Genomic DNA, 20,912 nt, shown 5'->3' on the forward strand with positions numbered 1-20,912 from the left:
ATAAAAGAACACACTGTCTGCTACACATTATGACCTATGCATATTTTATTTTCTCTGCATCCTAAAGCCACAGTGGTGACCCAAAAACAATTTTTGATTATTTTCTTTATTAATTCTCCTTTTTTTGGGGTGGTTCCGGGGAAAATATGGGGGTGCATTATACAAATTTATAAATAACACTAGTACATGGATAATCGCTGAAAGTTTTTTTACTCTAGCATAGGCGGTTCAGATGGTATAAAAAGGGGTTTTTTAAAATGTAACACCCTGTAATTAAAAAATTTTCATTTGCCCTTAAATGAAACCTATACCAAAAAAATCAGCCACTGATTTGTGATTAGTTGCCGCAGGGTTTCTTCTTAATTTTCATTACAGTTAGGGAAAAAAAAATTTTTTTAAAAACATCTTTTTTAAAAATTTGTCAACTTTGGGACGCCACCCCCGCTAAACGGTGGGTGATAGACATATGCTGTCGGGAAATAAATAGTAGGAAATATAGTCCTCTTCATTTTACTACATATTAAGTAAATTTTTTGCAAAACATACAGGAAGTGCTACGTTTCGCAAAAACCACAAATTACCCCCTTTAAAGGGATGAAAAGCGGGGTTCCGGTGCGAAATTTTTTAAGAAAAAGTTAGTCTCATAATAAGCGCCCCTTGATATACCAGAAAGAAAATAAAACCGGACTTGTGTCCATTTTGCAAGGTTTAACCTCTGTTTCCTACACTATATCACTAACTCAGGGGAGTAATGTGTAGTGTGTGTGTTGAGTAAGTGTCTTGTTACTTTGCAAAGTCGACGTCAATATTTTTGCAAAGAGACGCTAATTGTATCCGAACGTCTGTGGTCCCTTCGGTGAGTACCGATCCCACAAGGACAGAAACTATTTTCATTTATTAATTTATAATAAACGAAAAATCTCTGACCCTGGTGAGATTCGAACTCACGACCATTCGGACCTTTCGATCCAAAGGTAGGCGCTCTTACCACTGAGCCACAGAGGAGGTTAAATCTATTTTACAAAATGTAACAAAATGGAAATTACAGAAAGAAGTGTTTTGAATAAAATTGAGTTAAAATTCTTAAAGTTTGGCAATTTCTCTTGGTTTTGCATGTCATTCCAATGCCTATTGGGACCGTGCAAGTTCGGCAAAGCGACACCTATTTCTACGCTCTGCAACTTTATTCGCACTTTTAATATTGGCCAGTTATATTAGTCCTGGTTACTGGATAATTGTCAAGGCCATAGCCCAAAAAAATAATAAGAAGAAAAAATAAGATTCAGGTTATGTTATTAAAACGTAAACAATTGTATGTAGTAAATAGAATTAGTTATTAAAATGCAGTACTGCAAGCAATATACAATTAATTAAATTTACCCTTAAATAATAATTGCATATCATATCAATATTGTGGAGCAACATATAATTTTTCTTCTCCAATGACAGTAGATTTGAAATGTACGTCAATTTGACAATATGCATTATTTAAGAAAGTTGCAATATTTCTCCGCTATTCGCGCACGATCGTTTCACGTATCATTTCCAAGTATGTACTTGCACACCGCGAATAGGCATTTTGGCCGTGTTCCATCACCAAGCAATATTCATCTTCATCTTTAAATCTACTATTGTAGAAATATTTTATAATCCACCAAGTTTTGTCAAACGTGATTTGAAGAGGTAAAAGTTATTTAAGATACCAGAAAGTTCAATGGCGTTACCATTGTTTTTCGGTAGTGCATACCTACAATGAACACTCACCTTTTCGTTTTGTGTGTCAAATAATCCACATCATAAATGTTTTTAATGAAATGTCCCGCCTAAAGCCGTTATGTGCACATTGTCTTGTTGATATTATCCATTTTTGTGAGTGGTTTTCCGTGTAGGTTTCAATGTGGTTGTTGGACCGACAATAGACATTATTTCTTTAGCCGACTTTGGTATAAATGGCGTCAGGAGAGTCGTTAAGAATATAAGTAGTTGTAGTGGTTGCTTACATACAATTACACACTCTTGAATTGAGATTGAAAACAGTAGCTTGCGTTTACTTGTACTTCAGTTACTGCAAGTACATAAGGAAGCTCTTTATGTTAATATTACACTTTTACATCACTGAAACTTTTATTTCTGCACTGAGAAAAAGTAACGATACATCCGCATTGAACTTATCGTTACGACAGTTCAGTAAGATTATCCCTCACAGCTTTTTTTTACAGAATTGTTTGATAAAAATATTTGCAATTCACTGGCAATTTTCCGAAAAAGAAAAATTGCCCGACTCAACATGAATAACTAAATAAAAGAGTCCCATGAGGGAGGTAATATATTTTTTTAAATGATGGGCCCAAGGACCGATATTAGTAGTTCTGAGTATACAAAACTCCATCTTCTTTTTTTTTGCATTACAAAATATTCATACACTGTGTTATATCGCATGAATCTTCATTTTTTCCATAAATTATTATAATATTTATAATATCTTCATTACATCATCGTACACAATATTCAACGATTTACCAAATATAGTCAGCTTAATGTTAATCTAAGATATTAGTAATTTTTATAAATATTTGCTCATCCAACGCAAACCACATGAAATTCCAGGTAGCTAAATATTTATTTTCGTGTTACTGTTTGGTTTTAGTAAAACTGTACATTTAACGACCAAATGTGTCCGTTACGCCTCAAAAAGAAGAGTGATAATGATTTATATAAATAGATTGTGTTAGAGACAGTTACAGTCACATACGAGTAATAGTTTCCTACAAACAACGAAGTGACTAATAGTTTGCTATCCTACAAACAGTTAAATTCTATTGTGTGAAACGAGAAGAATTTGGCACAATTTTGTTGTGTCTGATTCTTGTTATACTAGAAACTAGATGATCTGATAAGTAATCTCCTTTGAAATGAAAAAAAATGTTTTTTGAGAAAATTCTTTTTAATAATTTATTCGACATACACAGTCTCCTTTTAGTTCAATACATTAATACAACGATTGCAGCGATATATTTACCAACTTCTTTATGCCCTCCGAATCATACGGTTCTGGAAGCTCTGCAAAATAGGTGTTTGTTTCCTCAAATATCTCTTCGTTCGAGCTGAATTTTTTATTAAGGAGTCATCTTTTTATATTTGGAAACACATAATAATCGGAGGGGGCCAAATCAGGAGAATAAGTCGGACGGAAAGCAATTCGAAGCTCAACTCATGAATTCCTGCCATTGTCATAACGCTCTTATGCGCCATTGCATTTTCTTGGTGAAACAGTTTTTTCTTCTGCATGTGAGGTTATCACTAAATTCCTGCTTCAGTTTATCCAGTAATGCCCAAAAATATTGGCTGTTGATAGTTTTATCGTTTTCAAAATAGCCAATTAAAATAATGCCTTTTTAATTGATCGACTCTTGGTAATTTCAGAGTACTTTTGTCGGGTTTAGTCCACTGACTTGCGTTCATACTACCCTCTGGTATGGAGTAGTGGGTCCTTCTTTCATCAATAGTTTATGACAAAGTTAGTTTGGCCTGAGTAAGGCCAAATTTATGACAAAGTTAGTTCGCAGCGAACACCTAACCATCCAAAATTAAGTAATCGAATTGAGAGAACAGTACATATTTATATCACTGTCATGAAATCAAAATAAGCAAGGATAATTAGACCTGGGAATTTCAACGACAAATAACACTTGCTTGGGCGGCGTATATGGTACACTAAGAGATATCTTTAAGAGCAAAATCCCGATAGCTATGAAACTGAAGACATTTGACCAATGCGTTCTTCCTATTATGACATACAAAGCAGAAACTCTCACGCTCACAGAAACAACAGCACTAAAAATGCAAGTGGCACAAAGGGGCATCGAGAGATCGATTCTCGGCGTGACAAAAAAGACAAAATAAGGAATTAAGACCTGAGGAAAAGAACAGGTATCATTGATGTCGTCGAACGCATAGCTACTGAAATGGAATTGGGCAGGCCACGTAGTGAGACTAAAAGACTCAAGATGGACCAGAAAACTAATTGGCTGGCGCCCAAGAGACACAAACGCGGCAGATGACCACTAACACGCTGGATGGACGACATTAAACGAATGTTCAAGAAATGGCAACAAGACGCACAGAACCGTCGAGACCTATGTCCAGCAATGGACGGAAGAGATTTCATGATGACGATGACCAGAAGAACAAGAAGAAGAAATGGGTTTCTAACGATTTTGTATTTATTGAATAATGATATTTATTTTTAGACGACAGTGATACTTCTTATATGTTAGAATGGCTTGTTCTTCATCTGACCTCTAACTGAAAAATAAGTTACTCCGCTGTAAACAACCAATTATATAAAAACGCAAAAATGATAAAAGTACCGACAAGTCTTGCCATAAACGACACCTACTTCAATCACATTACGTAATTATTCATATTTGTTAATAAATAACAACACTAAACTAAACAACACGAAGTACAACAATAATGCTGAAGTGTGTGACCATGACCTTTATGATCATCGAAGATACCACGAAAGAAGAACTGCATGTCAGATGTCTAATACGAAGAACACTCGTTTACTGTTATTGTTGTTAACTGCCTCAGACAATCACTTGACATGAATGTGAGTTTGTAAAAATATGGCTGTCGCCGATTTTTAACGTTTTTGATAGACAAGATTTGTTAAAATTGCGTATAGTGGGTCATTACCACAGGTTTTGCGAAAGTGGTCGTATTGCTTAATAATGCGTACAATAGTAGTTCAAGACTACAGGGTGTTTTCGTGTGTCTGTGCAAAATAAAGTTATATCTAACAATAAAACACTGAAAACGTTTGTTTTCTATACTTGATTTACTAAAGTGATTTAGTTTACTATGTGTTTGCCTTTTTAAAGTCTTTAACTGAAGAGGTTGAGGAGTGGGGAGCTGTTTGTCTCGAGTTGGCCATTCAGAATTATATCTGTATTTTTCAGTTTATTAATTTCCATAGATTCTAATAAAGATAGCTTAAGGCCTTTATTTTGAATATGCAGAATTTGAAACTCTTCATTAAAAGAATGATTATGATCTAGAAGGTGAAGTGCTTATGTAGAAGTGTCTGTTTTTCTATTGTTGAAAGCCCTTTTGTGTTCTGCTATCCGTTTGTCAAAGGTTCTGCCAGTTTGACCGATGTAAGTTTTCGGACAGTCACCATAAGTTAGTTTGTAAACACCACTCTGTAGTTGCTTTCTCTTTTGGCTCTTATTGTTCTTAATATATTTGCTTAAGTTGTTGTTAGTTCTGAAAGCGGGTGTTATTCCTTTCTTTTTTATCTATCTGGCTATTTTTGTTGTTATCTTGCCAGTATATGTGATAGAGCCGAAGGTACTGAGTTCTTTCTGTGGTGGTGGATAGACTAATTTCAGGGCTTTCTTATGGAGTTTTTGGTTTAAAATTTTGTTAATTGTTTGTTCGTTATAGCCGTTGTTTACTCCTATTTGCTTAATGGTGTTCAGTTCTGTCTCGAAGTTATTTTTTGACGTGGGAATTTCTGTCAGTGTATGTATCATGCTATGGTATTCTGCTAATTTGTGTTGTGTAGGATGGGATGATGAATTGTGTATAGTTGTGTCAGTATGGGTAGGTTTATGATAAACGGAGAACTCATGTTTGTTGTGTAGTCTGGTAATTGTTACGTCTAGAAAGTTTATGGACTTATTCTGTTCTGTTTCGATTGTAAACTCAATATTACTATGAAGTGAATTAATGTATGATAGAAATTGGTCAAGTTGCCTGTTAGTTCCTGTAAAGCATACTAGTATATCATCCACGTATCTTCACCAATATACGAACTGTTTAAATAAGGGATGTTTAGAAATTGTTGTATTTAAACAGTTCTTATATTGGTGGAGATACGTGGATGATATACTAGTATGCTTTACAGGAACTAACAGGCAACTTAACCAATTTCTATCATACATTAATTCACTTCATAGTAATGTTGAGTTTACAATAGAAACAGAACAGAATAAGTCCATAAACTTTCTAGACGTAACAATTACCAGACTACACAACAAACATGAGTTCTCCGGTTATCCTATCTATTTTACCTACCCATACTGACACAACTATACACAATTCATCATCCCATCCTACACAACACAAATTAGCAGCATACCATAGCATGATGCATAGACTGACAGAAATTCCCATGTCAAAAAATAACTTCGAGACAGAACTGAACATCATTATGCAAATAGCAGTAAATAACGGATATAACGAACAAACAATTAAAAAAATGTTAAACCAAAAACTCCATAAGAAAGCCCTGAAATTAGTCTATCCACCACCACAGAAAGAACTCAGTACCTTCTGCTCTATCACATTTACTGGCAAGATTAAAACAAAAAGAGCCAGATACATAAAAAAGAAAGGAATAACACCAGCTTTCAGAACTAACAACAACTTAAGCAAATATATTAAGAGCCGAAAGAGAAAGCAACTACAGAGTGGTATTTACAAACTAACTTGTGGTGACTGTCCGAAAACTTACATCGGTCAAACTGGCAGAACCTTTGACAAACGGATAGCAGAACACAAAAGGGCTTTTAACAATAGAAAAACAGACACTTCTACATACGCACTTCACCTTCTAGATCATAATCATTCTTTTAATGAAGAGTTTTAAATTCTGCATATTCAAACTAAAGGCCTTAAGCTATCTTTATTAGAATGTATGGAAATTAATAAATTGAAAAATACAGATATAATTCTGAATGACCAACTCAGACAAACAGCTCCCCACTCCTCAACCTCTTCAGTTAAAGACTTTAAAAAGTCAAACACATAGTAAACGAAAACAAACGTTTTCAGTGTTTTATCGTTAGATTAAAACAAAACATTATTGGGGCCAAATTTTTGGTAACACCTTCGTGGCTTCTAAAATTTGCAAACATCTCGCCTATCCGGCATGGCAAAATTCCAACGAAAACATGGTCCCGCATACTCAGACAGGAGTAAAACTAAATAGAAATAAATATTTCTATTTAGTTTATAGAAATAAACATTTATTCTATTTAATTCTATTCTAAACGAAATTAAATCTTAAACTCTCTTTCATTATATGTTTTAATGAATACTTGGTATTGCTATTTTGGTATTTTTTGTATTGTAACTATATTTCTTATCCTCTTCGGCACTACCTTGCTCTGTTTCTTATCTCCTAGTTTTCACGTCCATTTCGCAAATACCCAATTGGATAACAATTATTACTGTTGTTCTGAAGCTATTTCCTTGTGGCATTTTTATAATTTTTTTTTTTTTTTTTTTTTTTTTTTTGTATTTTGACAACGAAACCCGATTTGGGCTTCGAAACGTTAATAAATTCATTTTTTAGTAAAATTGTGGCTTATTTCCCATAAAAAATACGTAACAATTATTACGCTGTTCTCAACTTTTGGTAGTTCTATTTAGATTGAAACTTCCTGTCTACTTTTCCATTCTTCATTCCCAACTTGCCTTTTTCAAGTTTTGACGGGGTTTTCTAATATTCGGCGTTTCCTGAGACTTTTCTTTACTTGCCTGCTCTGCTTTTTTTCTCCAGCTTTTTTAATTTACGTGATTCAGTAATATTCTTTTTAACATCTTTGAAATGGCGGAACATACATTCTGCTCTCATAATATGCACGGGCACTGCATTCTTCACGATGCTCTGCTCGCTGTTATACCAAACATCAAAATCGACGCGATTAAATTTGTTTTTCATAATTTCACAAGTTATGCAGATTTTAGAAGAAACAAAATTGTCTAGAATTTTGCCTGGATATTTCCCGACAACAGTACATGACACTACAAGAGATCAATGAACTGAAACCACGTTTTGACCAAGTACCTCCACCAGAAACTGTAAATTCGTCTTCGTTCCAATTTCCATTTTATTCTTTGCTTCTCTTCCACACCCGATTTTTTCAGAAATAAATCACAAACCTTTTGTGCTGCAGTTTTAAGATTTTCTAAAAGTCTATAATTTGTTGTAACACTAAAATTTGACGACATATCCATCAATGAGCAACAGCCTATTTTATTTTGTGAGGAATATTTTGCAGTTTTACAATCGAGGAAGCCTTGCAATCTTTTATTCGTCTGCCCTTGTCGAATCCATGGTGTGCGATTTCTAAGATTACTACTGCTGCTGTTAACGTCTTTACATATTCGTCGGTATAATAAGCAAATTGCCCAAGTCCATTTTTTTCGAAAACTGTTTTTTGGTGTCATCTAGTAGTAGACGGTAAAAGCTACCGCCTGACAATTCCCACAAGCGCCATTATTATTTTATTTCGCGCCAATTTGGCTAAACAAATTTTGCTGAAGTCCAAACGTTCTTTCCCATTCATACGAATTTTGCCTATGTCAGTGTTTCTGAAGCTGTTTTTATTGAAAACGTTAGAAAATGTAAGTAAATAAATATATTTTGATTATTATTATTAATATGGATATAGTATAATAAATAGAAATATAGCGATACGCTTTAATTACTATTTTTGCTAATTTTAATTTTAATATTTTTTCTCAAAACGAAATAATATGGGTCATATAAAGTCACCGTTAATATACAAACCCGACGCTAAGAAAGACATGGTTTTACGAAACGAAATGCATCCAACCATATGTTTTTGGAGTGTCAGTTTAATAAACTGAAGTCCCCATAAATTAATTACCATATCAGACCATTATGTCAACAACTCACTTTGGGACATGCATTCGTTTTTAAAACTGCAGAAGTGTGTCTGTTTTTATACGTCAGATCAAAATAATTTTTTGTCCTCTCCGCATAACATCGATATAATAGGTTGTGGCTTTTCTTAACAGTCTATTCACAGCGTGCAAACAAAGCACTACTCGCTAACGACCGACCCTTTTCCGAGATCTAACTAAGCAACACCTTTTTGTTACCAAAATAAATAAATGTTTTACTGTTCGTCGTTAACTTATTTTTATTATTTTTAATTGATTCCGTCAACTCACATCTACCGGAATAGAAAGTTTGTGTAAATATTTTGTTTAATTAATTTTGGTCAATTATGTATTACAGGGAGTTATTCAATTTTCTCTTTTTTACTTTTGTTCCAAAGTTTTTTGTATCTCCTGTAAAATTTTCAATTTGTGACTTAGGCAATTTGCTTATTAGACCGAAAATATAGTCTTTGACTCTTTACTATAGTTTGTCCTTGATGTACTCTGGGGTAAAGACTCTTAGAGTCTAGAGAGTCTTTAATGCAGTGCTTCTCCGATACCTTCTGATTCCTTAGGCCGTTTACCATTTATTTATTTAACTACTTGTCATTGGTTTCAAATTATCTTACTTTAATTATAATTTCAACAAAAAACCTTCTACAAACTCGTATCTATTTTACATCTTTTTTTATGATCTGCGTTCTAATTTTTCCAGTAGATCGATTTTGACATCGAGACTTTTTTGGTATGTTGTCGAACGTCTCTTCAAGTTTTTTTCATAGACTGTAGTGGGCGCCTAAGAACGTTTTAATGATGGTGCAGGTGCCGATAGATGTAAACAAATCGAATTGATGTTTTAATTATTTATTTAAATGGATGACGATTATGAAATCTTACCTTCTAATAAATATTGGAATGGGCGGTTTTTAGCGCCATGATTTTGTAAAAAATATTGATTTAACGAAATATTACGAAATACGGTTTTCCAAATTTATATAATTTTATTAGTTTTAACCTAAACTTACGTGCATAGAAATCGGCCCACCTAAAAATTTGGTCATTTTTGAAGTCTCGTATTTTCTAAACTTGTTGGCCGATTTTCTTAATATGTTATAGCCTTATTCTTCAACAATATAGCTGTAATAAAATTATTGCTAAACAGGTAAGTGTTATTTTATACCGGGTGTAACAATAATAGTGTGGTTTTTCCTCAAAGTTCGAAACACCCTGTGGAATATTCTAGCGTATATAAAATATTGAAATTAAAACTTAACTGTAGCCTTAGGCTTTCTTAACATTTTGCTTTTTGATTTATTCGCTTATGTTGGATAATAAAAAAGTTAGGTATTTTAACAACTAGCAACGTTCTTCATCAGTACAGGGTGTTTCAAAATAAGTGCGACAAACTTTAAGGGGAAATTCTGCATGAAAAATAATGACCGTTTCATTTATAAACATATGTCCGCAAATGCTTCGTTTTCGAGATACGGGATGTTGAATTTTTTTTTACAAACTGACGATTTATTTACTGCTCTAATACCGGTTGAGATATGCAAATGAAATTTGGTGGGTTTTAAGAGGTAGTTATTGCGCATATTTGACATACAATTAAGAATTTTATATTCACCATTGGCGTGCATACGGGTCATATTACCCGGTCATATTACCCGAATGCACGCCAATGGTGAATATAAAATTCTTAACTGTATGCCAAAAAATGCGCCATAATTAGAGCAATTTAGAGCAATAAATAAATCGTCAGATTGTACGAACAAATTCAACATCCCGTATTTCTGAAACGAAGCATATGCGAACATATGATTATAAACCTAACGGTCATTACTTTTTCATGCAGAATTACCCCTTAAAGTTTGTCGCACTTATTTAGAAACACCCTCTATTAATGAAGAACGTTGCTAGTTGTTAAAATACCTAACTTTTTTATTATCCAACATAAGCGAATGAATGAAAAAGCAAAATGTTAAGAAAGCCTAAGGCTACAGTTGAGTTTTAATTTCAATACATATTTTATATAAGCTAGAATATTCCACAGGGTGTTCCGAACTTTGAGGAAAAAACATACTATCATTGTTTCACCCGCTATAAAATAACAATTACCTGTTTAACAATAATATTATTACAGCGATATTGTTGAAGAATAAGGCTATAACATATTGAAAAAATCACTTAAATCGGCCAACAGGTTTAGGAAATAAGAGACTTCATGACCAAATTTTTAGTTGGGCCGATTTATATGCACGTAAGTTTACATTACACTTGAGTTCAGGGTTCTTTACCCGTGCGTCATTAATACCTGGCGAGATTAACACATACTTTCTATGTTACATCATTATCTTCCACTAATGAAACTAAAGACAAAACAGCTACCGCCTGTTATTAAGTAAAGACACATGTTATTTTCCTGAACGCTCTAGATTCAGTACATCGAAAAGAGATAGGTACAAAAACATGCTGGGGGCGTTTTCAGATTTTGAGAACAATTTGTGACGTATCTGGTTTGTTTACTTGTCACTGTCAGTTTGTTGGGTTTTTTTTGCTCTTTTTGTGTCCTGTTTTTGCATTTACAAGTTATTTATGTTACACAAACCGTTGTTTTCACAACTAATTTTATATTGGAGTTTGAAATTTTATGGTAACTGTATCTTATTTCGCCATTAATTTACATACAAAGTTAACCTCATTCACAGTTAAGGAATGGTTTTGTTTAAGTTTCCGCAAAAGTGAAGTAAATATCAAAAAGAAAATATCTTATTGTCAAATATTTATATTATAACAAATATTTAATATCACTAATAATATTAAAAGAATTTATTAAGCTACTTTAAATGTAGCTGTATTTCTGCACCAAAATTTTCAAGCAAGACTAACATTTTACATTCTATTTATTTTTGATAACGTCAAATTTTATAATATAATCTGTGATCGGAGCTGTAGCCACTTTCTGTCACTTGCTGTTCCGATTACGAAGCCAGAAAAAGTACCTACAGAAGAAGACGTCCAGGAAACAATCAACGAGTGAAGAATCAAGGACCAAGGAAGCAGTTCAAAGGAGGTGGTGCACATAGCGGAACACTGGATGAAGAAATAAAATATCTTAAGTTTTAGAATGAAATGTAAATATTATTAGGCAATAAACGTTTTTATTTTTATTTTATTTTTTATTATTTCGATTCAGATGTATTCATGTAGCTCACTGAGGAGGTCTGAAGAGACCGAAACGTACGTATGGGGATGGTGAAATGGTGAATCATCTCTGAAACGAAATGAAACATAAGCTGTCTTTCATAAATTTATGATTCAATAATAACCATGCTTTCAGAACTACACACAGAATCTGCTAAAATAGGACTGAAAATGAATTTAAACAAAACAAAAGTCATGTACTCTGAAGAAACCGTGAAATAATAAACGACAAAGTTATAGAAAAAGTTGAAGAATATATATACTTAGGACAAAAAATAATACTGAATAGGGAAATTCAAACGGAAGAAATAAAAGGAAGAAGAAAGTTAGCATGGGCAGCATTCGACAAACTGAACTATATACTCAGAAATCAGAGTCACTCAACACGCGATGGAAAGAGCAATGCTTGGCATATCACGTAAGGACAGGAAATCAAAGATATGGATAAGACAGAAAACCAAAGTCACCGATGTGGTACAAAAATCATTAAAATTGAAATATGAATACGCTGGACATGTAGCTAGGAGCTTCTTCTTTATGTGCCGTCTTCTACCGAAGGTTGGCGACCATCAAACGATAGGTTTATCTGTTTTGTGCCGCATGTATTATGTTCGCAGCTTCTGGTATTTGAAACCATTCTCTCCAGTTTCTCAGCCAGGATTTCTTCTTTCTGCCCAAACCTCTTCTACCTTCAATATTGCCTTCCACGATAAGCTGTAGCAGACTGTACTTATCATTACAGAACACATGGCCCAGGTATGAACGCTTTCCTCCTTTTAACAGTTGTTAACAATTCCATCTCTTTACCCATTCGTCTTAATACCTCTGTGTTGGTCACTCTGTCTGTCCAAGGTATTCTCAGTATGCGTCGATACAGCCACATTTCTAGAGCCGCTAACTTCTTTATAGTTGCTGCTGTTAACGTCCACCCTTCTACTCCGTAAAGTAGCGTAGAGAGTACGTAGCATTTCGTGGCGCACCATCGGAGGTTAACGCTTAGGTTGCGGTTGCTTAAGAGCTTTCTCATTTTTATGAATTTGGATCTTGCTATTTCCATTCGGATCCTAATCTCTACGTCTGGGTCCCACTTATCATTTACTGTATATCCCAGATATTTAAATCGGTGTACTCTTTCAATACGTTCGGCTTCAATATTCAGGTCAATATGTTGAATGTTCTTTTTACTGATCACCATAAATTTAGTTTTCTTTCTATTGATCTTCAGTCCAAATCGGTTGCCAGTTGTATTTACTCTATTTAGCATCATCTGTAAATCTTTGATGTTATCGGCCAGTATAACAGTATCATCTGCATATCGAAAATTACTTATTGGTACGTCATTAATCTTGATGCCCTCATTGTACTCTTCCAGTGCCTCTAGAAATATTTGTTCTGTGTACAGGTTGAAAAGCAGTGGCGAAAGAATGCAGCCCTGTCTAACCCCTCTAGAAATGGTTATGTTTTCACTCACCATATGTCCATTCTTTATGTGGGCTGTTTGATTCCAATATAGATTTTTTATAATGTGGATGTCCCTAGTGTCAAGTCCTGAAAGATGTAATAGTTCTATGAGTTTGTCATGTTTGATAGTATCGAATGCTTTCTCATAGTCGAAAAAACAGGCGTAAACATCTTTCTGTTGATCCAGGCATTTTTGAATCAAGACTTGTATTGCAAATAGAGGCTCTCGAGTTCCAAAACCGCATCTAAAACCGAACTGTGTTTTACTTATGCTGTGTACTAATTTTGCTCGTATTCTGGAATGGATAATACGCAAGAATACTTTAAGGGTGTGACTCATTAAACTTATAAGGCGATATTCGCTACACGTCTTAGAATTGGATTTCTTGGGAAGGGGCACAAATGTAGATTTCAACCAGTCCGATGGAATTTGACCAGTATCGTATATCTTATTAAACAGTTCCAATACTACATTCATACGTTCTCGTTAAAAACTTTTAAAAATTCGACTGGTATTTCATCGCATCCTGTTGCTTTCCCATCTTTCGTTTGTGGAGACCATACCAACACAAAAGATCCAGAGGCAAACCTCCTATGAGATGGCCATATGATCTGAAACGAACTGCCGGGAAAAATTGGCTACAAGTAGCGTACAACAAAAAACAATAGAAAGGAAGACTTGAAGAGGCTTATGTTCAGATGTGGACGTGAATGGCTAGACGAAGAAGAAGAATAATTCCTAACTAATTATCAAGAGATCACTTGAGTTACGTTTGCTATTGTTGGCAAATATTTAAAAAATAATTAGATTTAATTATAAAAGACATTATTAATGTAGTTAATTGCATATATCCATTAAATGATTAAAAGTGTCAATCGCAATAAACCAAAATGACGCAACCAATAAATGTTTTTTAGATTCCATAAAAAACAGCGTAGGTATCGGTGTTAATACGAATATTTCTTGGACAAATAACATACTTTAGATCATTAGATAAAAATAAATCAAAATGCAAATTGGATAAGACGGATACTATTTAAAAAGATTATACCGGCGTTATAGAAATGCCTCCCACTTTTTCAGGTAAATATTTTCATACATGAAATGCCTCCGTTTCTTTAATCATTTAGGCTGATATGTTGTCTATTTAATCTCTGTATAATGAGACAATGTTGCCAAATCATAATTTAAATAGGTACTATCTATCTATTTTGATTGATAAAAAATGGACATTATATTCCTCTTGTCTTTTGTTTACTTCAAGATAAAAAGTCATCTTCATATCTTCATAATATATTATCTCGCTTTTAAATATATCATAGAAGTATGTTTTAAAATTAATTGTACTGTATCCCCTAACTAAAGTAATATCTTCAGACTTTGAAATTTCCATTCATAATAGTATCCGTACGGCATTTGCTGAAGCAGATTTTCGTGGATGTCGTTTTCATTTGGGTCAGGCATGGTATAGAAAGGTTCAAGCACTGGGCTTACCTCCAGAATACCAGAAAAAAGGTGTTGACTTAACTGAAATTGCGAATTTTTTTATTTATATTTTTTGCCTTTCATTCTTACGTTTTTAAGGCACTGCAGTTCGTATTGACTGTATAGGCAATTTTTACTGTATAGTCAAGTTCAAGTAAAAGTTTTTGTAGATATTGTCCAGTAATTACGTTTGTAGAAAAAATATTGTATGATATGCGTGTTAAAAAGTACATTCTTAAGGCACTCATGTGAATTGCAGAACTCGCTATCGCTCATTCTGCAAACTTTCACATGCGTGCCTTAAACGTGTACTTTTAACACTTATATCATAAATAACTATTAAAATAAATATTGTTTGACTTCGTGTGCTCGTTGCACGAAATAATAAGAAATATCACATGATTCCATATGTTTGGTTGTATGTATATACGTCTGCTTTAAAATGTATTATGCTTATGACACGCTTATACAGATTTACGTTTATTATTTTACGAAATGCTTTAATAAGATCTACAAAACACACGTACTTAATTTCGTTGAATTAATGTAAAATAAATGAAAATTCAGCATTTCAATACTACAATTAAATACTCCATCTTCATATTTTCACATTCCACCCGTAAATGACTTACCATTTTCTATTTTCTCGAAGCGATTAATCACAGCGTTCGCGTACCAGAATCAGTTAAGGAAAACAAAAGTTTCATCGAGAGCAAGACAAGTATTTATGTTAATGACAATGTACACCTCGGGCGGTTACAAGTATTTCAAGGTGATACATATATACATGTAGATTTGTAGATACATATAGATCGTATGTTCTCGGTAGGAAGTAAACAAAGAGCCTGTAGGTGAGAATACCAGAGTATTTTAATGATAACGAAAAACAAAGATATTTCTTACGTACTAGATGGTCTGATAAGTTGAAAGTTGAAATGATCTCTTTTAGCTCAATACAATGATTGCAGCGATTTTACAACTTCTTTATGCCGTCGAAAGGAAAAGCAGAATAAACATACAGAAAACAGAAGAAACGATACTTAAAAAAGACCACCAATGCATAGCAATTGCAGATGATCTGACACTATTAGTAACGAGCAAGAAAGAACTACAAAAGTTAATGAAAAACATAATAACAGAAGCCAAAAAATTGGGACTTAAAATAAATGAAGAAAAAAGTATATGATAATGGGAAATATCCAAAAAGAAAAAGAAAATAACATAATAGTACAAATAGATGGAGAAAAAACATACTCGTTCAAAAGAGCCAAAGAAATTAATTATCAAGGCAAGAATAGCTAAAGGAAATAAAAAGTATGAAGCATTACGCACATTAATGAAATTCAAATACGTACCAAGAAAAACAAAAATCAGAATTTATAAGACTGTTATCAGACCTACAGTAACATAAGCATGCGAAACATGGGTGCTGAAAAAGTCAGAAACAGACCTCTTAGAAAGATGGGAGAGAAAAATAAATGCAAAGAGCAGTATATGGAGGTGTGGAAATAAAAGGAGAGTGGAGAGGAAGAACCAATAAAGAATTGGAAGAACTATATAAAGAACCAACGATCACGACGACGATCAAAGCACAGAAAATACGATATTTGGGACACATCGAGAGAATAGGAAGTAAAAGAATGCCAAAAATGGTACTTTTACGAAAACCAATACAAAAGAGAAGGAAAGGCAGGCCAAGGAAAAGATGGAAGGACAATGTGTACGAAGACCTGAAGAAAAGTAATATTGAAAGATGGAAAGAACTAGCATTGGAGAGAAGGAGGCTAAACATTTTAGCCCTAGGCCCACAAGGCCTGTTAGCTTAATAAATAAATTATGCCGTCGAAATAATAAGATTGTAGTAGCTGTGCAAAAAAGGGTATTTGTTTCTTCAATATTATGTCTTCGTTCGAACTGAATTTTTTACTTACGAATATATTCGGTTTTGGAAACGCATAATAATAATGTGAAACCTCTCGCGGAACCAATTTCTGGGTACATCCTTAATATCGGCCTTTTACAATTTATAAGGAAAAGAGACGACGAATAAAGAAGACGACAGGTACTCTAAAATATGTAGTCACACTCCGTCTATTCTATAACACTATATGACGAAACCGACATATTAACACTGAGATGCAGTCAAGAATTTATAAAGCCAGTGTAAGATCAATAATGACATATGCATCAGAAGCAAGACCCGATACAGCAGCAACACAAAGATTAGTAGAAACAGCAGAAATGAGAGTACTGAGAAGAATTACAGGAAATACGCTGAGAGATCGAGAGAGGATTAAAGCCATTAGAAGAAAATGTAACGTACGGTGCATAAACGAACGGACAATAAATAGAAAAAAAAAGAATGTGTGTGTACTTTGTACTCACGTAAGAAGTTATACTTCTATTATATGATTTAAACAAAAATTAATATACTTTTTATTTATATTTTATTTAAATATTAAACTAATTTATACTTACTACTTCTCAAACATTTTTATTAAAACAGTGCCAAAAATTAAAATAATAAAAGAATAAAACACACACAAACACATTAAAAATGCCACAAATGATTTCTGAACATTAATTGTCGGAAAATGTTTTAACTAAATACGTATTTTCTGAAAATAAAATTATATAATAAATATACTTACAATCATAAAATGTATAAAAAAAATAAAAAAATAAAAGTTTCTATTGGGATTCGAACCAGCTTATCAGCGCGGTTGGTATTGGGGTTCATTCGCCTTAAACGCTTCGCCACGGAGACGATGTGTCATTATGTGCGAAGATCGACTAACTAAACGGATTAAACTTTTGACATTTTTGAATTAAATCAAATCATTTTGATTTTGGATTAAAATGATTTAGAATTGAAAAAATACAACAAAACATAGAGTAAGAAAACAATATATTAGGTGAATATTGATAGAAATTTTGATGGTAATCAAATTATGTAAATAAAAGTATTACATACTATGTATTTTGGTAGGTTCAAATAGGTAGGTACCTATGATACATTTACAATTAATACGTACCTGTTGCTTTTAAAAATTATTTAAAAGTCACTACAATTATAAACTTTTTTGTTTCTGTCCTCACAACAATAAAACTAATATATTATACATTTGTTTACCTTCATATTGAACAATTATTTATTATTGACAGATCATTTCAACACCCAATATAACGACTAATACCATACTGTCGGTGTGCGCATGCGCGCAGATTAATATAAATTCACCCTCAATCTCAATCTCGCCTAAAGAAGTATAACTTCAAAAATGGAATAATTACATAAGCAGAATGGGGGACACACGTCTGGTCATGATAGCAAGAGATAAATCATCAGTCGGTAGAAGAAGTATCGGCCTATCGCGCAAAAGATGGAGATGAATCAATCCGCCAATGAACAAGCAGAATTGCTTATAGAGAGGAAGAAGAAGAAACATATACAGGGTGTCCCCGAAAATAGTGCGTTCCTTTAAGGTATGCATAAAATACACAATGTAGAACAAAAAAGTCCTACAACATTTTTTTCTAAAGTTAACCGTTTCCAAAAAAAATTACATTAGTCTCCATATAAGCGAACTTTTATTTTCATAAAATTAACTAATTTGGCATCACTGTAGGTTATTGACACCACAATTGTAGGTCAGACAGGTACACCTGCAAAATAGTTATACCACCCTATGTGTGAAAATCAAACGAAACAAGAATTTGTTTGTTTGTTGAGGAGGAAGATAGGGTTTAATGTAAATACTAAAAGCCCATGGGGCAACTATTTTTGAATTGTGACTGTGTCTATCTTTAGATTTTGTATACATAGTTGTCACGTTTCAATTTGCATACCAAAATGTATTTTCGTTTTTTGGCCAAACGGTTGAGTTTAGAAAAAAATGTTATAAGACTTTTTTGCTCTACATGGTGCCTTCTACCTATACCTTTAAGGAACGCACTATTTTCGGGGACACCCTGTATACGACTCCATAAACCGACGGATATTCTATGACGCCATGAGAATATTAAAAATACCAGAAAAGTTTATAAGGCTAATGAGAATAAAGCTCAGGAACACGGGAAATGGGGTAACAATCTTCTTCTTTGAGTGCCTCTCCTATCGGAGATTGGATATCATTAGGGCGATTCTAATTTTATTTACTGCTGTTTTGAACAATTCGTTAGTGGTACAGCCAAACCACTCTCTCAAATTTCTCATCCAGGACATTCTTCTACGGCCTGGATTTCTTCGTCCTTGAATTTTTCTTTGCATTATATTTTGTAGGAATGTGTACTTTTGTCCTCTCATCAGGTGGCCTAAGTGTTAAAGTTTTCTCTTTTTTATATTCAGTAGAACTTCTGGCTCGTTATTTATTCTGCGTATTACTTCTTCATTTTTAATTTTATCCACCCAACTTATTCTTAGGCGGTAGCACCACATCTCAAAGCTTTCAAGATTTTTAATATTCCTCTGTTTAAGAGTCCATGACTCAACACCGTAGAGCAAAGTACTGAATACATAGCATTTTAACATTCTAGTTCGTAGATGAATACTAATATCACGATTACAAAATAATTTTTTCATTTTTATAAAAGTAGATCTGGCAATATCAATACGTCTTTTTATCTCGTGATTTTGGTCACCTGTTTCATTGATAAGGGTTCCCAAGTATTTGTATTCCTTTACTTTTTCAAATTGGGTACCGTTTATTGTGATACTGGTGTCATTTATTGGATTCTTACTGAAGTTCATATATTTGGTTTTTTTGACGTTCATCCTTATGCCGTAGTTATTACATATCTCATTCATACTTTCAACTAGATGTTATAGATCTTCCGCTGTTCTTGCCATTATCACAGTATCGTCAGCATATCGAATGTTATTGATAACTTCTCCATTGACTATTATCCCTTCGTTTGCATATGAGACAGCTTCTTGGCATATTTGTTCGCTGTAGATATTAAACAAGGGCGGTGACAATATACAACCCTGTCGTACCCCTCTACGTATTTCTATTTCGTCCGATGTTTGGTCTTCTATTTTTATATTAGCTCGCTGATTCCATTACAGATTTAATATTATTTGTATGTCTCTGGTGTCAGTGTTCTTACTCTCCAGGATTTCTTTGAGTTTACTGTGGCGTACTTTGTCAAAGGCCTTTTCAAAGTCTATAAAGCGGGCGTGTACCTCTTGGTTAACATCTAGGTATCTCTGTGTTAGAACGTTCAAGGCAAAGAGAGCATCCCTTGTACCTAATCCATTTCTGAATCCCATCTGTGTATCGTTAATATCGATGTCTAGTTTTTGATAGATTCGGTTGTGGATTACTCTAAGAAATATTTTAAGCATAACAATGGGTAACAATGGAAGAAAGCTAGCAAGGGAAGAAATAAGGTAACTAAAGTTTCGACGCCCAAATCGGGTGTCGTTGTCAACATACAAAATACTATTAAATTAAACAAAAATGTTGTTGCTTAGTAAAAAATTCTTCTAATAATTTATTTAATCTGACTCATTTATATCGGCAATTCAGACATATATTATACATTTTAAAGTAGAAGACTAAAATGATATTGCCAATATTTATGACTTGCATTCCTGGGACGACTTTACTGAAAGATAGTTCATTCGATTACATGAAATCAACCACAACTCAAGAATATCCGCCACAAAAAATCATAGTATGTCATTTGTCTTTAAAAAGACAACCAAATGCAAGGGTGACAGTAAAATTCTCGCGTTAGAGATTCCATAGTAAATCACGAGGGAAAACCAGGAAAAAACCTCGTGATACTATCCCGACATCGTAAGTATTTGGTCTTACATTTAGTTTACTCTCAAAATTTTAATATTGTTTTGAAGTTATTTTCTTGTGGCATATTCATGCAAGTTAGTATTTTTAGCAGGAATCTAATAATAACAGAATGGAAAAATAATAAAGTGCCTACTCTAAGTCTTTTTCTGATGACGAATAACCCCGTAATATTTTAAAGCAATATTTCAATTTTCTAAGAAAACGTTACATCATTCCATGCCGTTAGGTCAATAAGAACAATGACA

At 33.5% G+C, this 20,912-nt stretch overlaps 1 protein-coding gene across 10 annotated transcripts in view; it reads left to right on the forward strand.

The window, feature by feature from the left end:
• The window catches only part of LOC114329587 (WD repeat-containing protein 47), a 313,869-nt gene that overhangs the window by 196,525 nt on the left and 96,432 nt on the right, over positions 1 to 20,912 (forward strand). The window lies entirely within an intron of this gene.

Source organism: Diabrotica virgifera, chromosome 5 (genome assembly GCF_917563875.1).
Source record: "Diabrotica virgifera virgifera chromosome 5, PGI_DIABVI_V3a".
Taxonomy (NCBI): Eukaryota; Metazoa; Arthropoda; class Insecta; order Coleoptera; family Chrysomelidae; genus Diabrotica; species Diabrotica virgifera.